The 20,933-nt window shown below is 42.9% G+C and overlaps 1 protein-coding gene and 1 long non-coding RNA gene across 2 annotated transcripts in view; one reads left to right on the top strand and one right to left on the bottom strand.

Moving 5' to 3' along the window:
* The window catches only part of FAM107B (family with sequence similarity 107 member B), a 187,504-nt gene that overhangs the window by 121,919 nt on the left and 44,652 nt on the right, over positions 1–20,933 (bottom strand). The window lies entirely within an intron of this gene.
* On the top strand, positions 14,539–19,991 carry LOC140691588 (uncharacterized). The gene is made up of 2 exons (XR_012067342.1): positions 14,539–14,772; positions 19,710–19,991. It is a non-coding gene; the product is annotated as an uncharacterized lncRNA (long non-coding RNA).

The raw sequence follows: 20,933 nt of genomic DNA, 5'->3' as shown, positions 1-20,933 counted from the left end.
TGTATAAGTTTATATTTATATTTTTATATAAATTTAATACATAAAAATTTTTATTTGTAGAAATATATATATAAATGTACATATAAATGTGTAAACATATCCACACCAGTGTTGGTAATCGTGGTGTCTCATTCATTCACTCACTCTTTCCACAGGCATTTCCTGCTATGTGGAAAGCACCATGGATTAGGAAACCGCCCTGTCTGGGTTTTATGAGACACTGTCAGTTACAATCTTCTTTGTAACTGTCAAGACAATATATTTTATTTGGGGGGGTTCATAAAATACGATCTCAATAGCTATGGACAAGGGGAAGATGAGGACTCTGAGTTTAGACTCTAGACTCGCTTCATCCTCCAAAGCCCATGTCTCTAAAAGAAAAAAAGCAAGAGGAGGAAGTCCGAGGCATGGTCAATAACAGCTCTGCACCCTGCAGGAGATGCTGTGGACTAAGTTCCTTCCCTGGCTGAGCGGCGAGTCTGCTGCTTTGGGGTCAAAGGCTTCAACAGTGGTGACCAAGGCTCGCCACGACCCCGGCAGGGACCTAAAAGCTTTGCAGAGAATGCTGAATTTCTTCTCATGGAAGCCCTTATGAAACAGGCATGGTTTTCCTCATTTCACAGAAAATGGAGGCGTAAAACGCTAAGCAGCCAGCAGTAGTGTTAGTGTCTGGATTGAAACGCAAGCCTCTATCCAACACTCATGGCTCTTTACTCCACTGCATCATCTCCTCTAGGAAAGACAGTTCATGGCCAAGACCAGAGGGTGTTTGGTGAATAAGAGCCAATTACAGGTTTGGAGGCAAAGAGCTATACAACAGTTTTGGTGCACCCCCTGTAATTATCTCCACACAGTGAGAAATCGGCTGGGGAACCAACCTCACAGGAGTCCTCTTTTGAGTCTGCATGGTGGAATCGGACATCAGCTAACAATTTGCCCAGGGATGAAGAAGAAAGGCAAGACGTAGCCAGGGCACGCCCGAGATTTGCTTCCATGGAGGCTCTGGTTCCCCTTGAACTAGCTAATAATGATTGCTTTGAGAAGGTAGTAGAGATTGGGGTGACACGGGAGGGGAGAGAAGGGAGACATCTGAAATTTAAGGCTGTTCCACTTGTGGTTAGCCACACTGGGGCTGGGGTAGGGCAGCTTCCCTGTGTGCTTCCTTTGGATACAAGGGCAGCCAACCTAACCATGCAGGAGGGTTTCCATGAGTAGCAAGGAATACAACTGCTTGCAAATTTAGAGTATCCCATACATTTTGAAGAATCCAAATTTAAGATCTGTTGATGACCTCATTAAAGAAAAAACAAAACTACCTTACTTTCCCCCTACACCCAAAGTACCTATGAATCATGGTTTATGCCTGTCGCTCCAGAATGATTATTAATGGTGTCCCTTTCACTCTCAAAAGTGTCAATTTACATGATAAATTATCATCTCATCTTTACTGTATGTAATTGATCAACAAAAGAAGGTGAGGCAGTGGGACTGTGAGCTTCAGACACCTCAAGTCTGGTTTCGGAACGAGTGTTGCTTTGCTGCACTAGCCCAGGTTACTAACGTCTCTGATCCTTTATGTGCCAGGTGAGAATCATATATTGGCCTGTGACTTTTACGAGCTGTAACAACTAGAAGTCATTCACAGAGTTATAGGTCTTAGAGCTACAAACCAGCTGGAGAGATCATGCAACACACATGGGCTCTGAAGAGACACCCAAAAGTTACAAGGAGGGAGTCACTCCTCCCTGTGGCCCTCTGTTGTTTTGGAGAAATCTAGCGACTCAACCCAGCTGTGGTAAATTACATCACTGGGCGCTGATGGCTTGTGACTTTCATTAACTGAAATTCAAACTACCCATCAGTCTGCATCTGTTTGCCTGTGTCTACCATAACAAAATATCCAGCAGTCCCAGTAGATCTGACCACCATAAAAGTGGCAGGAGCACATGCTGTGGAGGTTATGAGAAGAATGCAACCAGATCTTCTAGGGGGAACTAGGAAAATTATTTTTTAATTTTTAATGGAGGTCCCAGGGGTTGAACCCAAGACCTCAGGCATGCTAAGCACAAGCTCCACCACTGAGCTATACCCACCCCCTCCCCCCAGGACTAGGAAATCTTGATGAGTTGGAAAGTGGGCATACTGTAAGCAGCAAGAGATGGGAGGAAGGGGTTCATAGTTCCAGCATAAAGAGACAATATGAGGAAAGGCAGGAAGAGTGTGGCATGCGATGTGAATAGTAGGTCACAGGTTTTGGTCCTAGAGAGGACATTTGTAGGGGAGGGGGAAACAGTATCAACCACATGGGGTACGGTGTTTGAGTGCCGTGGGAAGGCTTTTCACTTAGTTTGCAAGGCAGTGGGAAGCTCATGTTGGAGCAGAAAGACTGCCCATCGAGCAGAGCAGTCTGGAAATAGTGTGCAGACTGGTTTGGTGCGCAGGGAGCCTGTGAGTGGGGAGGACAATCAAGAGCCTTAGGGGTTAAAGAAAAAAACAATAATGACAATTATGATGCAAGGAAAGTAGTTGACTAAATGAGGTCAAGCAAAATCCGAGAGAAAATCAACGAAGAGTTGAGAAATAATCCCCAGTGGAAAGACTATTCTTTGAAGGTAAGCCATTTCTTTGGGCAATTTATGAAGCTGGAGGGAAGCACTGTCACCATGAATAGCCATAAAGCCTGGCATCCTCTAGGGCACCTTGGGAGATGAGGGGGAGCACATGGCTCCTCCACTTATAACTTTCAGAACTCAAGAGAAAATAAAATGGAGTGGATGGCTTATTTCCATACAGAAGCTTGGGGGGCATTTTGGTGTTGGCAGAGAATTAAATGTGGAGAGAGTAATTCGTGCCGACATCAGACGAGAGCCAATAAAAAGATGAATGTCCTGATTCTGAAATGACAATAGAAATGGGGATGGGAGTGGAAGCTGAGACACCCTGCCTGGGTTTGTCTCTGTATCCTGAGCTGGATCCACAATGCATAATCAGCTGTGGTTCCTGGGCATCCATGTTTCCACCATAAACAACAATGGTGCTCTCCTTCCCAGATGTTGAAACGGACTAAACGACTTCCACTTTCCACTGGCAGCTCTGACAGCCAATATTATTTGAAATCGCATCAGCCCTGGAGGAGCTAAAGGCCCAGCTCGTCACTTTGACGCTGCAGCAAGAGGGGGAAAATGGCATGGGGTGAGTGCAGCCATTTCCCTGAGCTCACTGTTAACGTTCGTCTGATCACAGGGAAGCATCAGGACAACGGCTGACACGTGGGGTGCACGTGCTCACGCACATGTACCTACACACGCACACGTCTGCACACGTGCGCACGCACCTCATCCCACCTCGCTCCACATGTGGCCCCGCATGTGCTCTAAACCAGCAAGAGCCCCAGGTCAGTCTTCAGCGAGACCCCTGAGTGAAACGCCGTCTTGCTTGCCTTGGAAAACGCCTCTCTCCTGCTGATTTCTCACGAAGTGAGCATAGAGTTCGTCTGATTTTCAGCCACGTCTCTTAAAACATTCTTTAATGTCCCAGTTTAACCTCATGTTCCCTGACACCCTGCTGATCTCATTTAATGTGCTCTAACAATCAGTACCAGGCCAAGCCCTCCCGTTTAAATGGTCACAACAGTTCCAATCACAGTTTCCTGTCTCTCATAGAATCATCAAATGTGGGAACGGAAAAGGCCTCCAGTCCATTAGCTCGGGTTACACATCAGGAAAGGCAGACCAGATAGACAGCATGGCTGGTCCCAGGCAAGGTTTTATTTGTTTTTTTATTTTTCCTTGTTTCCCCCAAACAAAAGGGCGAGGGAAGAGGGATTTGTGTGGTATCATCATGGTGTCCTTTGGGAACAGTAGCCTGCTGAAAATTTGTCCCGTTGGTGGTCTTTTGAGTAGAGCCACGCAGCAGTTTCTCTCCAAGGGAGGGTTGAGAGGTAGCTAATTGCACTCATAATGTACTTCTTAGCAAACAAAATATAATTAAAACAATTGTCACAACGTTAGCAATGTTTTAAAGCAAATTTTTAGAGATCTGGATTCCTGCTGCTGGCAACAGCAGCCCACCTGAAAAAAACTACTGCAGAAATAAAAATGCTCTGCCATCTTTGCAATTGAAAAATAGTGAATACACAAATAAGGAAATGAAGGAATTATGACAATTTCTCCCACAAACGAGTGTGCTTAAAGAAATATTCTTAAGGGATAAAGAGAAATACATGGGGTATTAATGTGTATACACAATATCATATGTATATACACAATGTAGGATGTGTGTATATGTCTAAAGAGCTAGATCTTACACCCAGCATTTTTCCTAGGCTGGATGCGATTGAATTAACCTTCTGTTGCAATGTTGTTTCTTCTTTTCATAAAGCCTTTGACTTAATAATCAGATTTATTATCTTTTAAAAAATGCAGCAGAAAGCCTTGCATTCAGTGCTTGGTAGCTGGAAGACCAGCTCTCCCGGAGCAGAGTTGGGTTTGGATCTTTCTGAATGCGAACAAACCACAAAACTAAAATTCACCTTTTAAAATGGACAGTTTGACTCATTTCTAAGTCTTAGTAACCAGCCCTGCTTTAGCAATCAGTAACGAAGTCCTTCCAGTTTTCACACCCACAGCAGGGCTGGATGTCGAGTTTGGTCTTAAAGTCTTCTTTTTCCAGACACACTACCTCGATTTTTTTTTTTTTAAGTTTGTCATTTCTGGTCAGGGGAGCATCCTAGGCTACCATTTCTGGTTTGTTTCCAGGTTCAGTAGCAGCAGAAATGGTTGAGCAGAGAACCAGTCATGATGGTTTTAAAACAAGGATTTTTAAAGGGGGAGTGGAAAGGAGAGAAAAAAATAGTAAAATGCTTGGGCAAATCTAGGTTCTGTTTCCAGCTGATGATAAGTAAACCTCGTGCATTTTCTGTAAACTGCCTTTTGAGAGCAGCAACAATCATAATTCCCATTTTATAGACAGTAGGAGCCACCTTTCTCTGCTAGGAGATCACATGTCCATATGGCCTATGGGTCCATCCTCAAAGAATGTTAAATGAAAGACAGCCACTTCCTTGAATCAGGTCTAGAGATCTTAAAGCTTAGGAGGAGAAATCCAATCACTTAATTTTGTCCTAAGTGTCTAACTGTTCTGGAGGAGGCCAAGATGGCGGAGTAGAAGGATGCTCGTAGCTCACCCTCTCCCACAAATACACCAAGACTCACGTCCATGGATCCACTCAGCCACCCAGAGCACCTGTGGAACTCCAACAGAACCTCATCTTCTTCAAAAGACAAAGATGCCAAAAATCTGGTAGGAGAAAAGGAAAAAAGAAAGAAGAAAAGGCAAAATAGTGCAGGACCAGTCCCGCAGGGAGGGAACGGCAAAGGAGGACTGCCGCTTGTTCACTGGGTCTCCCCTCCTCCAATGGAGAGGCCAGCAGGATGGAGTGGGAGCCTCCGAGGCTCGAATCTGTACGGAGCAGCCCTTGACTGATAGAAGTAAGTTAAACAGGCACAAAGGGTCCCCGCGACACCCAGCCCCAGATGCGAGCTGGCAGCTGGGGGATGGGCCAGGCTGCCTGAGCTGGGAAGAGGACTGGGGAAGCTGCACTGAGCAGCCCCAGGGGACTGCAGGGTGCTGCGTGCCATGGATGAGTGGGTACACAGGGCAGAACAACCTGGGCCCTCCATAAAACAACATAGATGATGTGCCCTGGGGGGAAGGGTGCATACCCCCATCTCTGAAAACCCGCGGAAGGTTTTTGGGTGAAGAGAAGCAGGGCTCAGGCAAAGCAGCCATATCCTCTGGTGCTTAGCACCCAGGCGGGGGCAGGGGCGAAATCTGAATCACTACCTAAGGGCTCAGCAGCCTCAAAGGTCAGACGGAGACTTGTCCACAGCCCGAGGCAGATAGGATCCTTCCTCCCAAGTACCTCAGAGAACTCGTACCACCAAGACAAAGGAGAAGCTGAGCTTTGGCATGGAGCAGGGGTGGGGCTGTTCCATAGTCTTCCCCAAGCCACCATGGAGTGCTGACCCGAGGCGAAGCGGGCAGTGGCACAGAGCTGCAGAGTGACCAGTGCCAGGAGAGGGCTGGTGGCCACCCACCTTCCTGGCAGGAACGCAGCCCCTGACCACGGGGCTGGGAGGGGGCGCAATCCGCCCTCCTACCAGACCACTCTGCAACATCTGACTGCAGCGTTGGGAGGCGGAGTGACCTGCAGGCCCACAGGAGAGCTGCACCTGACCCAGTGCTGGGAGGGGCCGCAATCTGCTTGCTAACAGGCTCTGGGAACAGCACAGACGAGGGCGTCAATGGAGGGCCTCTGGAAACAGCAAGCTGAGTTTGCGAAACAGGGCAAAGACAGAAAGACTTCTCATTAAGAGCACACAGTCTCCAGGAGAACACCCCTCCCCCCTTTTTTTTACTCTGTTTTTACCTGTTCTATTTTCTATTACCTTTTTAATTTTTACTTTTTAAACAATTATATATGCTTCCAGTTCAAATCCCTTTAAAATTTTTCTTTTAAATGGTCACAACATTATTATTTTAAAAAATCCACCTTGTTTCATTTTTATTTCTCTTGGTTTTGATCTCCTGTTATTGATTACACACAGGTTTCACTTTTTTCCCCCTCTTTCCTCCTTGTTTAAAAGGTTTTAAAAGATGTCTCAACCTGATTGCTATTCTGCTTCAACTTGCTCTTCTATTATTCATTATACATTGTTTTCAAAACTTTTTTTCTCCCTTCTTTTAAAATTCTCTCTTTATCTTTTCTTATCTGTTCTATTTTCCATTACCTTTTAAATTTCTACTTTCTAAACAATTGTATATGCTTCTAGTTTTACTCCCTTTAAAATTTTTCTTTTAAAGTATTATTATTATTTTAAAAAACCACCTGATTTCACTTTCATTTCTTTTGGTTTTGATATCCTGTTATTGATTATACACAGGTTTCAAATGTTTTTTTGATCTTTTTTCCTTTTTTAAGGACTTTTAAAAAGACGTCTCAACTCAATTGTTAGTCTGATTTAAATTGCTCTCCTATTATTGATTATACACTGTTTTCAAATCTTTTTTTCTCCCTTCTTTTAAAATTCTTTTCTCTCTCTTTTTTTTAAGCTTTATTCCTGCATAGGTGTTAGATAGATAAATAAATAAACTCCTTAAGGACCACAATAGATAACTGATACTCCATAAGCCACAGCGCCAGAGAGATATGAGCAAGATGAAGAAGAAAAGGAACTATTCCCAATTAAAAGAGCAAGAGAAATTCCCTGAAAGAATGACCAATGAAATAGATGGCCTACTAGATCAAGATTTCAAAAAAGGAGTGATCAAAGTACTGAAGGAACTAAAAGAGATAGTGTTTAGAGATATAAAATGTGTCAAAAATGAAATTGAAGCTATAAAGAAGAGCCAAGTAGAATTGGTAAACTCATGGCTGAGATGAGAACTGATCTAAAGACTGTACAAAGCAGACTAGAATTTAAGAAGGATTGGTACGAGTTCTTCTTTATATGTTTGGTAGAATTCCCCAGTGAAGCCGTCAGGTCCTGGACTTTTATTTGTAGGGAGGTTTTTTATTGCTAATTCAATTTCATTTCTAGTGATCGATTTGTTCAAGTGGTTAGTTTCATCTTGGTTCAGTCTTGGTGGACTGCATGTTTCCAGAAATTTGTCCATCTCCTCTAGGTTATCCATTTTGGTTCCATATAGCTTTTCATAATATTCTCATATGATATTCAGTATTTCTATGTTATTTGTTGTAATTTCTCCATTTTCCTTTCTTATTTTGCTAATTTGTGCTCTCTCTTTTTTCTTGTGAGTTTGGCCAGAGGTTTGTTGATTTTATTTACTTTTTCAAAAAACCAGCTTTTGGTTTGATTGATTTTTTTCTATGGTTTTTAAAATCTCTATTTTATTTATTTCCTCCCTGATCTTTATTATTTCCTTCCTTCTGCTGCCTTTTGGGGTTTTTCACTCTTCTTTTTCTAACTCTTTAAGCTGGTGGGTTAGATTGTTTATTTGAGATTGTTCTGTTTTTGAGGAAGGCCTGTATCACTATAAACTTCTCTCTTAGCACTGCCTTTGCTGTGTCCCATAATTTTGTGTGGTTGTGTTTTCATTTTCATTTGTCTCAAGGTAGTTTTTTAATTTCTACTTTGATTTTATCGTTGACCCATTCGTTTTTTAATAGTGTGTTGTTTAATCTCCATGCTTTCCTTTTTTTCTCCTTGGTTTCTCTGTAGTTGATTTCTAGTTTCAACGTAATAAAAGCTATAATGACAAACCTACAGCCAGCATAGTACTCAATGGTGAAAAACTCAAAAGCTTCCCAGTAAAATCTGAGACAAGACAAGGATGCCCACTATCACCACTCCTATTCAACATAGTCTTGGAAGTCCTAGCCACAGCAATTAGGCAAGAGAGAGAAATAAAAGGGATCCAAATTGGAAAAGAAGAGGTAAAAGTGTCACTATATGCCGACAACATGTTACTATATATAGAAAACCCTAAAAGGTCTGCACAAGAACTACTAGAAATAATCAAAGAATTCAGCAAGGTAGCAGGTTACAAGATTAATGTTCAAAAACCAGTTGCATTTCTTTACATTAATGATGAATCAACAGAAAACGAAATTGAAGAAATAATCCCCTTTAAAATAGCACCCAAAGTAATAAAATACCTAACCAAGGTGGTGAAAGAATTATACACAGAAAACATTGATGAAGGAAATTAAAGAAGACTTAAAGAAACAAAATCTAACAACCCAATACAAAAATGGGCAAAAAACTTGTATAGATATTTCTCCAAATAAGCATACAACGGCACATGAAAAGATATTCAACATTGCTAATCATTAGGGAAATGCAAATCAACCCATAATGAGATACCACCTCTTACCCATTGGGGTTGATATTTTCAAAAAACAAACTGAAAAAACAAGTGTTAGACCTTGTTGTTACTAAACGTCAATTAAAAAAAAAGTGTTCATGTGGATGTGAAGAAATTGGAACCTTTGTGCATTGCTGGTGCTGATATAAAATGGAGAAGCTGCTGTGAAAACTATTATGGTCATTTCTCAAAAATCTAATTGTAGGATTACTCTATGATCCAGCAATTCCAGTCCTAAGTAAACACCAGAAGAACTGAAAGCAGGGGCTCGAAAAGGTATTTGTACCCGCATGTTTATAGCATTATTCACAATAGTTAAATGTCTGTTAGTGGATGAATGGATAAATGAAATATGATATATCCATGTTATGAAATATTGTTGTCTTAAAAAAGATTCAAATTCAACCTTGAAGACATAAGGCTAAGTGCAACCAGACACAAAAGAGCAAATACTGTATGATTCTATTTCTGTGTGGTGCCCAGTGTAGGCAAATTCATACAAACAGGAAGTAGAATGGTGGTTGCCAGGGGCTGAGAGAGGGGCAGATGTGGAGTTAGTATCCAGTGAGTACAGAGGTTCCGTTTGGGATGAAGAGAAAATCCTGGAGATGAATGATGGTAAAAGTTGCAGAACAGCGTGAATGAACTTACTGTCACCGACCGGTCACATAAGAACAGTGAAATGCTACAACTCTTGCTATATTTATTTTACCACAGTATGAAGAGTAAAGATGATTGTAAGTGGTCTAGCTGACTCTGTCACAGTCACCTCTATTCTTTTAATATATACTTTTTTTTTTTTTGCCAGGGGCAGGGAGGTAGCTAGATTTATTTTTAAGGAAGACACTGTGAACCCAGGACCTCGTGCATGCTAAACATGCACTCTGCCACTGAGCTATACCCTCCCCATGGCAGCCGCCTTGTAAGTGAGTTCATAGGCTGTCTAACCACCTTTCATTTGCTTCCCGCTTTGCTCCCATGATGCATTTCTCCCCAAGACAGCCTAATCTCTCAGGCGATCATCACACATAGCAGTTCAGAGAGTGTTCAGAGATCCCAGAGATCTCTCCTCAGCACTGAGTGACCAGGAGAGAAGGCATGATGGTCACCAGCAGGGCGTCACCAAGACTGAAGAGAGGTGACCCATTCCTGCAGCAGACAAAGGTCTCCTCCCAGGACTGGGCTGTGTCCGGGCTGCTGTTGCAAGTCAAGGAACTCTGGCCCCACAGAGGCTCCCCTCTGCTCGGTGAGTCCTGGCAGCTGGGAGAGATTAGGGAGCCACATTACAGCTGAAAGAAGGAGGGCCCAAATCTTTATTCTCCTTTTCTGTTTCATTCTTCTTTCTGTTAAAATCACTTTACTCTTGACACCTGTAAGCACAGCTCCTACTCCTACTCTATCATCATGGTGAAATAGTCCTATAGATTGGACTTTTTAAAAAAGTAATTTAAAAAGAAATCATGAGTCTCTTGATGAATTCCAGCTTGTGGAAGAGACAGCAAGCTCATGAGGGAAAAAGGGTACAAATTCCACTCAAACTGTGGAAGACACGGCACATGTTAATGGCTACGAATGGCAGAGGCCTCGGCCTGCAGCACTGCTGACAAACATTCCAAACCAGGGGCTCTATTCCCATGTTCTTCCTCCGTCTTCCATCCTGTGGCCCCTTCATATGACTGCCCAGGCTCCCCACCTTGGAAGGTGTGAACCCAGATCAACCTGACCATTTCCCTTTCTCATGACTTCGTGTGCATTTCAGGCAGACATCTGCAGTGGGGATACGGTAGGGTGTTTCCTAGTTATTTCATGATCCATAGAGCTGAATTTCCCAGGGAAACAGCCTTCGAGACCAATGGTAAAATAAATATGCATCCAGGCCACAGTTACTCTGTGGATCTCAACCCTGATGGTATGTTTCAAGGGAAAAAAAAGTGGATAAGTTGGACTTTATTAAAATTAAAAATATCTGATCTTGACCTTTGCTGTTTTTTTGCACTATTCAGAGAATCAAAAGTATCCGGAATATATAAAGCACTTCTAAAACCCAGCAATAAGGAAACAACCCAATTTAAAAGAGGGCAAAAGATCTGAAAAGAAACCTCACTGGAGAAGATACACAGATGCCAACACAGTGTGTGAAAAGATGCTTAGCACCATGTGTCATCAGGAACTCACAAGTTAAACCACAATGAGATACCACTATACACATTTATCGGGATGGCAACAGTCTAAAACACTGACAGCACCAAATGCTGGCGAGGATGTGGAGCAACAGGAACTGTCATTCAGTGTCAGTGGGAATGCAAAATGGTACAGCCACTTTGGAAGACAGTTGGGCTGTTTCTTACAAAACTAAACATGCTCTTAACATGTGATCCAGCAATCACAGCCCTTGGCAATCACCCAGATGAGTTGAAATTTTACATCTACATAGAAAGCGAGACGTGAATGTTCATGGTCGCTTATGTTATTTGTAATTACTGAAACTCAGAAGCAACCATGATGTGCTTCAGTAGCCAGATGGATAAATTGTAGTACTTCCATACACTGGGATACCATTGAGGCATGTAAGATAGACTATTCACATATGAAAAGAAATGAGCTATCAAGCTATGAAAAGACATGGAGGGACCTTAAATACATGTTCTAAGTGAAAGAATCCCATGTCAGAAGCTACATACTATATGATTCCAGCTCGATGACCCTCTGGAAAAGGCAAAACTATAGAGAGGTTCTGGGGGATGGAAGGAGAGACAGAGGCATAGGTGGGGCACAGGGCATTTTTAGGGCAGTGAAACTACTCTATGATCTATACTGATGGATACTGGTCATTTTATATTCATTTTATATTTTGTCAAAACCTATAGAATTTATAACACTAGGAGTGAACCCTAATGTAAATATGGACTTTAGTTAATGTATCAATACTGGCTCATCAATTATTACAAATATACCAGACTAGCAAGATGTTAATAGCAGGGGAAACTGGAGGGAGTGAGAAGGGGGTATATGGGAACTCGCTGTACTGTCCATTCAATTTTTCTGTAAACCTAAAACATCTTTTAAAATGTCTATTAATTAAGACAAAATATATATACACACACTCACACACTCACACACACACACACACACAATACATATACATAGGAGCATTTAAAAACTATTGATACTTGAGCCCCGCTCCAGAGATTCTGATTTTATTTCTTTCCAGTGGTGCATTTGGGTTTCCCCAAAGTGGTCTGAGGCTTAAAGTCAGTTTAAAGTCAGTTTCTTGTCAAAGAGTAAGAAATCCTCCAAGTTGACCGAATCAAGGAGACAGGATTTTCTCCCCTAGCCCATCAGTATCGCTTAAGAAAAGCACACAGATTCTTTGATAACTTTGGGAAGTTGCAGAAGCTGGGGTGACAGACTGGAAATCAGGCCTGCTGTAACAGTGAGCCTAAGGCTTAATGGTTTCCAAAACCACTTCTGGGAAAAGGCTTAAGGAACAAAATGACCAGAGCTTCAGACAAGAAGTTGTTGGGTTTTTGGTTTTATTTTTTAACCTCAAATTTTTTCTCTTAAGTAACTCAGAAGAGCTTTGTTTCAGGATGTGAGTCCAAAATTCATATTCACTTTGGGCTGTAGTTTCTGGCAATTTCCCTAGTGGTGACTGAGACTAAAATTATGCCCACCTGTCACTTTAGCTGTCTTGACACTTCTTGTGTCCTCGGATTCTCCTTCCTAAACTCCAGGTTTCTGCCACAGCCCAGGTCTTGACTGCTGAGTTTCCCGGTGGCCGAGCTCCTCCCCTCTCTCCTCTCCCCTCCCCTGAGACCGGACACCCTGCGCTAGCTTCTCTCTGGACAGGTTTAGAATCTTGCTCAAATCTGTGCTCTCTTCTGTGAATCAAATGACGTTCACCCCATGGTTATAATGGAGGATATTGGCTTATTATGTTACGCCCCCTCAACATTTGACAATATGCACCCAGAGCCTCTACACCATTCATGTCCCTGGGCCCAGCAATTCCATGCCAGTCACAAAGCTTTATCTCTAAGGATGCTCACTTTCCAGCCTGGGCAGTATTATATGGAAAACATTTTGCAAATGTTTGATGGGGGGCTGTTCTTCAGGAAAGCTCCTGGTAATCGATCACCATCGTGGCCCCAATGTGAAAAGGGAGAGGGAAGGGAACCGAAGTCTGGAAGAATGTGGGAGTCAGGGAAGGTCTTTGAGCTGCCAGAGATAATGGAAATCCCTTGCCATTTCTGGAGGAGAGAGAGAGAGAGTGGGAAACTGAGCTAGGGGAAATAGGCAGATGCTTGTGGTCTGTTTTCATTATCCTGCACTGAAATGCTGGAACCAGGCATGTTAAGTGGATTGAATGGAAAGTGCAGAACATCAGGGTTCATGCTTGCCTGGCTTGGGGGCTTCTGCCAGCATCTGGGAGAAGGTTCTTATTTAGCCATGTCCCATGAGGGGCTGGAGCTCTCCTCAGCAGACAGCAGGCCTGGGACGGATCCAGACCTGCCGGTCTTCCTCAGGGGCAGTGAGGGTGCAGAGGGCAGCACGTGGCTCCAAAACCTTTATCCCCTGCCCCCGCCCCAGCCCTTCTCCTAGAAATCCAGGCTCAGTCTCAGGAAGGCGCTGAGGGAGGAGAACTGGAAACTGGAACATTTATCCAAAGAAACTGACCTGAATGGGACATCTTAAACTGGAAAAACCAGAGAAGTTTTGTTTTCTTTCTGCAAAATAGCGTTAGAGGCCAGAGACGCAGGATTGGATCAGTGACAGAAAATGAGCTGTATTTCCTGGCTCTCTGAGTAGTGCTGTGTCTAATTTTCAAACCACTATGTTTACCATACAGCCAGGGTACCCCCAAGGCAGGAGACTGGAGGACCCGTCTTCAAAGACCTAAACCGGAGAAAAGAGCATTAAATATTGATGTCGGGGTGTTTACAATAAGAGGCCGTGGTCCACCTGCTATCCTGTAGTGAAGTCACTCATTGGCAAACCCCAGACCTCACGAAGAGAGTTCATAGAGCTTCCAGCGCCCTTCCTACTGCCTCTCTCCTGCACACGATCAGACAAGGAAGGCTCAGCAGATGTTTGAGGACAACTTCTAACATGAGAGAGAAACAGAAAAGAAAGGAACTCAGAAGAATCAGAGACAATACAAAGAATGGGGGGGATATCAAAAAATCATTAACATCTTCAGAGAGAAGAGAGACGATCCTTAAAACAACAACATATTATGTGCAAAAAAAGAAGCCACCAGGGCTCAAGAAAGAACCTTTGGAATTAGAAATATGCCAAGAGAAATTAAAAGAGGCTGGCAGATACACCAGAAACTAACATTGTAAATCAACTACACTTCAATAAAAAATTTTTTATAAAAAGAGGCTGGAAGATAAAATCAAGGAAATCTCCCAGGAAATCAAAAAAAAGGGAAAGTTCTGCAGGATAGAAAAATATAAGAAAATTATCAGATCATCTTAGGAGATTGCCCTAGTTATCTGTCACCATGTAACAGATTACCCCAGAGTTTAGTGCCTTAAAACAACAATAAATATTTATGATCTCACAATGCTTGCCAGGTCATCCAGCACTTGGCTGAGTGGTTCCGGCCTGGGGTCTGTCCCAGGTTGTGGTCAGGATGTTGGCTGGGACTGCAGTCACCTTGGGCTTGACTGGGTTTCCACGGTAGCTCCCTCTCAGTGGGTTTTGGCAGGAGGCCCAGCTCCTCGTCATGTGGACCTCTGGAGAGGGCTGCTTGAGTGTCGGGATGAGATGACAGTTGGCTTCCCCCAGAGCAAATGATCCAGGAGAGAGCAAGGAGGGTTTTGCTGTGCTTTCCCCAAGTGATATAGTGACCCTTCCATCACATTCTGTTTGCTACAAGTAAGTCACTAAGTCTGACTCGGGGAGAAGGAGCTAGAAAGGGTTGGCAGCCCTGAGATGACTCACAGGGGTGCTGGGCAGCACGTGGTGGGGTGGGAAGACTACAACAGATTCAGATGGCAGGTGTCGTGGGCTTGAATCCTGCCACTCCTCGGTTTCCTGTTCTGTAAAATGGGTGTGATATTGCCACTAGGCAGGCTTTTATGAAGCTGAGAATAAACTGTTAAAAGTGACTTGTCCATAGCAGGTGCCAAATAAATCACACTTGTTATTAGTAGCACTGAGATGTCTTTGGGTCAGATAGAAAGGATGTGGTCTGCTGCGAAGTCCTGGCTAAGTCCCAAACCAGAACTCAGAAAAACAGCAAAGTCCCCTCTGGACACCCCCGGTGGTGGCCAGCTAGACAGTAGGACCACACCGCTCTGTTATTTCTGAAGAACGATGTGGATTCTGCTGAGACCCCACAGAAATCTTCTGGCACACGGGTTTTACAGATTCGGAGGAAACTTTTCAGCTACTGAAAGGCTGTTTTTTCAGTTTGTAGTTTTGGGGAGGTCTTTGCCCAACTCCAGGAGAAGAAACACATTTGAATCTCCATCCTCACAGATTTGGTAATGGCATGATTGAGTGAGTGGCGAGAAGATAGTACCAGCCATCATCCATAAGTCAAACCTCTGCCCACGAGGCTAGCTTCTTGTTGGGTAAATGCAGGCCTGACTGGTTCTCCATCTGCCCCTCATCATACAGGGTGCATCTCGGTTTATAACTACGTGGCTTTTGTGAAGTGGGCAACGTAGGCCACAGAAGGGCAGGTCGGCTTTGGGTGGTGATGCTGGTTCCCATTGTTGTGGTGGGTGAAGCACACTGGTGGTGGTGCTGGCTTAGGTTTGCCTGCGCCTCCCCACTTTCCACACCAGTCTCGTCTTTGATCCTCAACCACCTGGAGAGGTGGGAAGAGTCAAACCTTTTTTTCCCCGCTTGACAGACGAGGAAACAGAGACTGAAAAACATGAAGTGACGTTCCTGATACAGCACTTCTTTGTGTGATGCTGAGAGCAGAGTGCAGGTCTTCTGGGGTCCAGTGCTGCTCCCATTACCCAGCCACCCCGTGGCTCTTAGCTCGTGCTCGGAGGGGATGAGCCTTCGCGGTCAGATGATGTTGTCCGAGCAGGGTCTTGGGCCCTCTGATTTGGGGCACGCTGGACAAAACCTGCCCCAGGGACACACATTCAGGCCTGAGCTTCGGGCCTCAGCCTGCAGCCAGGAACACATTCTCCCTTGGCCCTATTTTCTTGCCTCTAAAATAAGAATCCTGACCTACTTCATTAAACTGTCCTCAGGGGAGACATCAACATTTTAAAATTAAGTTAGAAATGTGTTTGTGAATGTCCTAATATAACATACTGATACTTTGCCTTCAGTGATGCTTTCTCCTCCCGTCTTGAGAATTTAAAAAGCATTCATTCCTATTATTTTAATTAATGTAAATATTTGGTGGAGAATGAAAGACTTAAAAAATTCCCTTTCTGCAAAATGAGATAACTAGACTAGATGATTTGATTAACATCAATTTCATAGTTATGGTTTATCTAGTAGATGGGTCATTCCCCATTGGTGCCAGAGCACCTTCCAGCTTGCACTCTTGTTCACAGTAAAAACATGAGTTTTTTCCCAAGTAAAATTTAAAAGTTGTCAGGTCCTATCAGGTCCAATTCATCAGTCAACTGCAGGGCCACTTGGGAAACGTGAGAAAATAATGGCAAATGGAAGGGTTCCCCTGGACACCGTTGTCTTAAACAAATCTGAGAAGTCCTCAGGCAAGTATTTTAAGGAACAGAATAATCCAAAGGACTTAGACTCCATTAGCAACTGCTGTCTATACCACCTTATCCCCTCCCCTATGGAATATCTAATAGTTTCAAATGAAATACTTTTTAAAATTTTATTTTATTGTTTTTTCATTTTTTAAGTGTACAACCAGTGGTCTTGAGGGTATTCACATAGTTATGTGCAAACATGACTGGTAATTCCAGAACACTTTCATCGCCCCTGGAAGAAACCCCATCTCCATTAGCAGTGTCTCCCCATCCCTCCCTCCCTCCGACCCTAACATACACTAACCCTCTTTGTCTTTATAGGTCTGTCTCTTCTACACGTCTCGTAACATGTGGTGTCTGTGACTAGCTGCTTTAAGGTGGCAGAAGGTTTTCAAAGCCCATCCGTGTTGTAACATTTATCCAGTCAGCAGCTGAGCATTTGGGTGGTTGCCACTTTTTCACTATTATGAATAATGCTGCTTCAAACATTCATGTAGAACTTTAGTACAGACATATCCAGGAGTAGGATTGCCACGTCATATGGTAAATCTATGTTAAATGTTTTGAGGATCTGCCAATCTGTTTTCCAAAGAAGCTGCAGTATTTCCACGTTCCCACCAGCAATTATGAGGGTCCCGGCTTCTCCACATCTGCAATAATATTTCTTATCGACTGTCTTTTTAATGCTAACCATCCTAATGGTTGTGAAGTGGTATCTTATTGTGGTTTTGATTTGCATTTCCCTAATGACTACTATCTTAAGAATCTTTTCATGTGCTTCTTGGCCTTTTGTGTATCTTCTTAGGAGAAATATGCAGTCAAATCCTTGGCCCTTTTAAAAATTGGCTTATTTGTCTTTGTATTGTTAAGTTGCAAGAGTTCTTTATATCTTCTGGATACAGATTCCTTATCAGATTTATAATTTGCAAATATTTTCTCCCATTCTGTGGGTTGTCTTTTCAATTTCTTCATGGAGTCTTTTGAACCCTAAAAGTTTTTAGTTTGAGTAATGTCCAGTTTATCCATTTTTTTCTTTACTGTTTGTATTTTTGGTGTCATATCTAGGAAGCCATTCATTGCTTCATTCAAGGCCAAGAAGATTTACTCTTTTGCTTTCTTTTGAGAGTTTTATAATCTTAGCTCTTACATTTTGGATTAATTTGGGGGTAGGTAGGGTCCAGCTTCATCCTTTTGCACGTGACTGCCCAGTTGTCCTAGCACCACTTATTGAAACAACTGTTCTCCACTGAATTTTCTTTTGAAGGAGGCGAAGTTCTGTCAAAGTTCAGCTGGTGTTCTGACTGGCTGGATGGTCCTTGGATGTCTGTCTTCCTGTATTCATGGGAGAAGGTGAGCTAAGAGCGTCCTTCTACTCCACCATCTTGGCCACTCTCCCCCATTGAATTTTCATGGAATCTTTGTGAAAAATCAATTGGCCACAAATGTAAAGGGTTTTTTTCTAAACTCTCAATTCTATTCCATAGATGTATAATAGCTATCTTATGCTAGTACTACCCTGTCTTGATTACTGTAGATTTATAGTAAGTTATAAGTTAGGAAGTGTAAGTCATTCAACCTTATTTTTTTTTTCAAGATTAGTTTTGGTTGTTCTAGGCCCCTTTCATTTCCATATAAATTGTAAGATCAGTTTGTCTTAGACACAAAAAAGGTGGCTCGGATTCTGGCAAGGATTGCATTGAACCAATAGACCAGAGTATTGCTATCTTAACAATGTACATCTTCCAATTCATGAACCTGGGATGACTTTCCATTTATTTAGATCTTCTTTAATTTCTTTCACTGCTGTTTCATAGTTTTCAGTGTACAAGTGTGCACCTCTTTTGTTAAATGTATTCCCAAGTGTTTTATTCTTCTTTTTTGATGCTATTGTAAATGGAATTGTCTTCTTAATTTCATTTTTGGAGTGCTGATTACTAGTTTATACAGATACAATTATTTTTATATATTTATTTTGTATCCTGAAACCTTGATGAACTTGTTCATCAGTTCCAATAGTTTTTCAGTGGATTCCTTAGGTTTTTGTATACACATTATCATGTCATCTGCAAGTAGAGATAGTTTTACTTCTTCCTTTCCAGGCTGGATTTTCTGGTCTAATTGCCTTGTCTAGAACCACCAGTACAATGTTTAAGAGAAGTGGTAAGAGCAGACATCTTTGTCTTGTTCCTGATCTAAGGATGAAAGCTTTCAGTCATTCACCATTAAGTATGATATTAGCTGTGAGATTTTCTCCCCCCGCTCCCCTGGGGTAGGGGTGTTGGAGGTAATTAGGTTTATTTATTTAATCATTTTTTAAATGGAGGTACTGGGGATTGAACCCAGGGCCTCGTTCATGCTAGGCACTCTCTCTACCACTTGAGCTATACCCTCTCCACCAGCTGTGAGTTTTTCACAGATGCTCTTTATCAGGTTGATGAAGTTCACTTCCATTCCTGGTTTCTTGAGTGTTTTATTATTAAAGGTATATACATTTTTGTGCCCTGCCCTAAACTTTGGGTCCCTACTGCTCCAAATAAATTTATTCTTTTATCTCCAGAAAATGATAGCAAACAGCTACCACTTGGTCTCTTCCCACTAACTAGCTCATTCCCTCAGATTGGGGGGAAAAAACCAGTTGCTTCTAAAAGCATTTAGGATATTCTATAATGTATAAAGTATCCATGGTACCAAACTCTTGAAAGCAAGCAAAGAAAAATGTAATGTGGTAGAACAGAATCTGTATTTTGCTGCTGCCAGATGCCTGTCATTGCTTGAGCTTTTTCTTCCTGTCATCCCACTGCAATGGGCATTATTACTGTGATGTTGTTGACCATTCGTGGGAAATGGGTGAGGAGTGGGGTCATGCTTTCTTTGCTGTGTAACCTGGAGCAGATTACTTAATCTCTCTGTACCTCCACTTCCCCATCTGTAAAATGATCTTGAGTACTTAACTGACGAAGATACAAATAGCCTATCTCTGTAAAGTCATGAAGTTAGCACCTGACGCTTGGCAGGTGCACAATGGAAGTCACCTCCTGTCATTATTCAAATCGTTATCATCATGGTCCCTAATAGACTTGGCCACATGTGAGCTCTGTGTCTCTGCTGCATCTTCCACAGGTTATCTGACATCTGTGTATGAAGAAGAAGAACCCACTTAGGAAGCAGAAGGGCGTTTGTTGCAGTCTAATAACCACCATGACAGCCACCACCTGTGGTTACCACCTCCGTCAAATATTTAACCAGCTCCGAGTCTCTGGGCTTAAAGATCCACTTCGACGTAGAGGGAGTCACTGAAAGTCATTTTGAAGAGTCAGGCCTATAGCAGTTTTACTTTACCCTCTGCATTTTCACTAGCTTAAAAAACATTTCCTAGCAATAAAGAGAAAACAATATGCTACAGATAGTGCTTAACGTTATTAAATAGAAACATTGAGCGTGAGACATTGCATCCTGGAAGGAAGCTTCTCCCACACACATACACCCCCTCGCTCCCCAGGGATGGATTCCTGTGCTCTCTGTTGCTTCACCGTGTTTGTGAGGCCGAGGGTGCTAGGGGAGGGTGGAAGGAGGTCTGTATTTGGGGACAATCCATTCCCAAGCCCTTGTCTTTATGACTTCTTAATGCTGGAGGTGGGATCTGTCTCTCCATCCCTTTTAGAAATTTAGGCTGAACTTTTCTTGCCTTTTGTGGAAGAGACAGTTGCCCCTCTCAAATTCACACTCCCTTTCCCTAAGTAGAGCTGTCTCTGGGAAGTGACTGCTCAGCCAGGGGACCACATTCATGCACCTGGCTGCCACCATGGGATGGAGCTTACTGATGGCGTGTTCACAGGAGCGAAGCCACTTCTTGGGCTGCTCGGAAAAGTTGATAGGACTCCTCCATGCTCTTTGTCTTCTTGTCTGGAACGTAGGTCACCCCCAGGAAGTTGAAGATGGCGAAGCCTCCATCACCTGGGACTCAGGAGGCTGCCTGGCTGACCTCTCCCCCTGCCAGTGCTGTTATGTGAGTGAGAGAATGCTACCGTGTTAAACTTCTGCAAGTTCAGTGTCTGTTGCAGCAGCGAGCATGACTCTAATTAGCTCAGCTTTTCTCACTTTGACAAACCCTGCATATTTATATAATTAAGGTTGGTTTTATACTAAGCATTCATCTGTTTGGGCTGCCATAACAAAATACCACAGATTGGGTGGCTTTTAAACAACAGAAATTTATTTCTCACAGTCTGGAGGCTTGAAGTCTGAGATCAGGGTGCCAGCGTGGTCAGGTGAAGGCCATCTTCCATGTTTCAGATTTCTTGTTGTATCATCACATGGAGGAAGAGGCAAGCTAATTCTCTGGGG

The sequence above is a fragment of the Vicugna pacos genome, chromosome 35, assembly GCF_048564905.1.
Source record: "Vicugna pacos chromosome 35, VicPac4, whole genome shotgun sequence".
Lineage (NCBI taxonomy): Eukaryota > Metazoa > Chordata > Mammalia > Artiodactyla > Camelidae > Vicugna > Vicugna pacos.
Note: the sequence above shows the minus strand (reverse complement) of the source record. Positions and strands in the feature narration are given on the sequence as shown.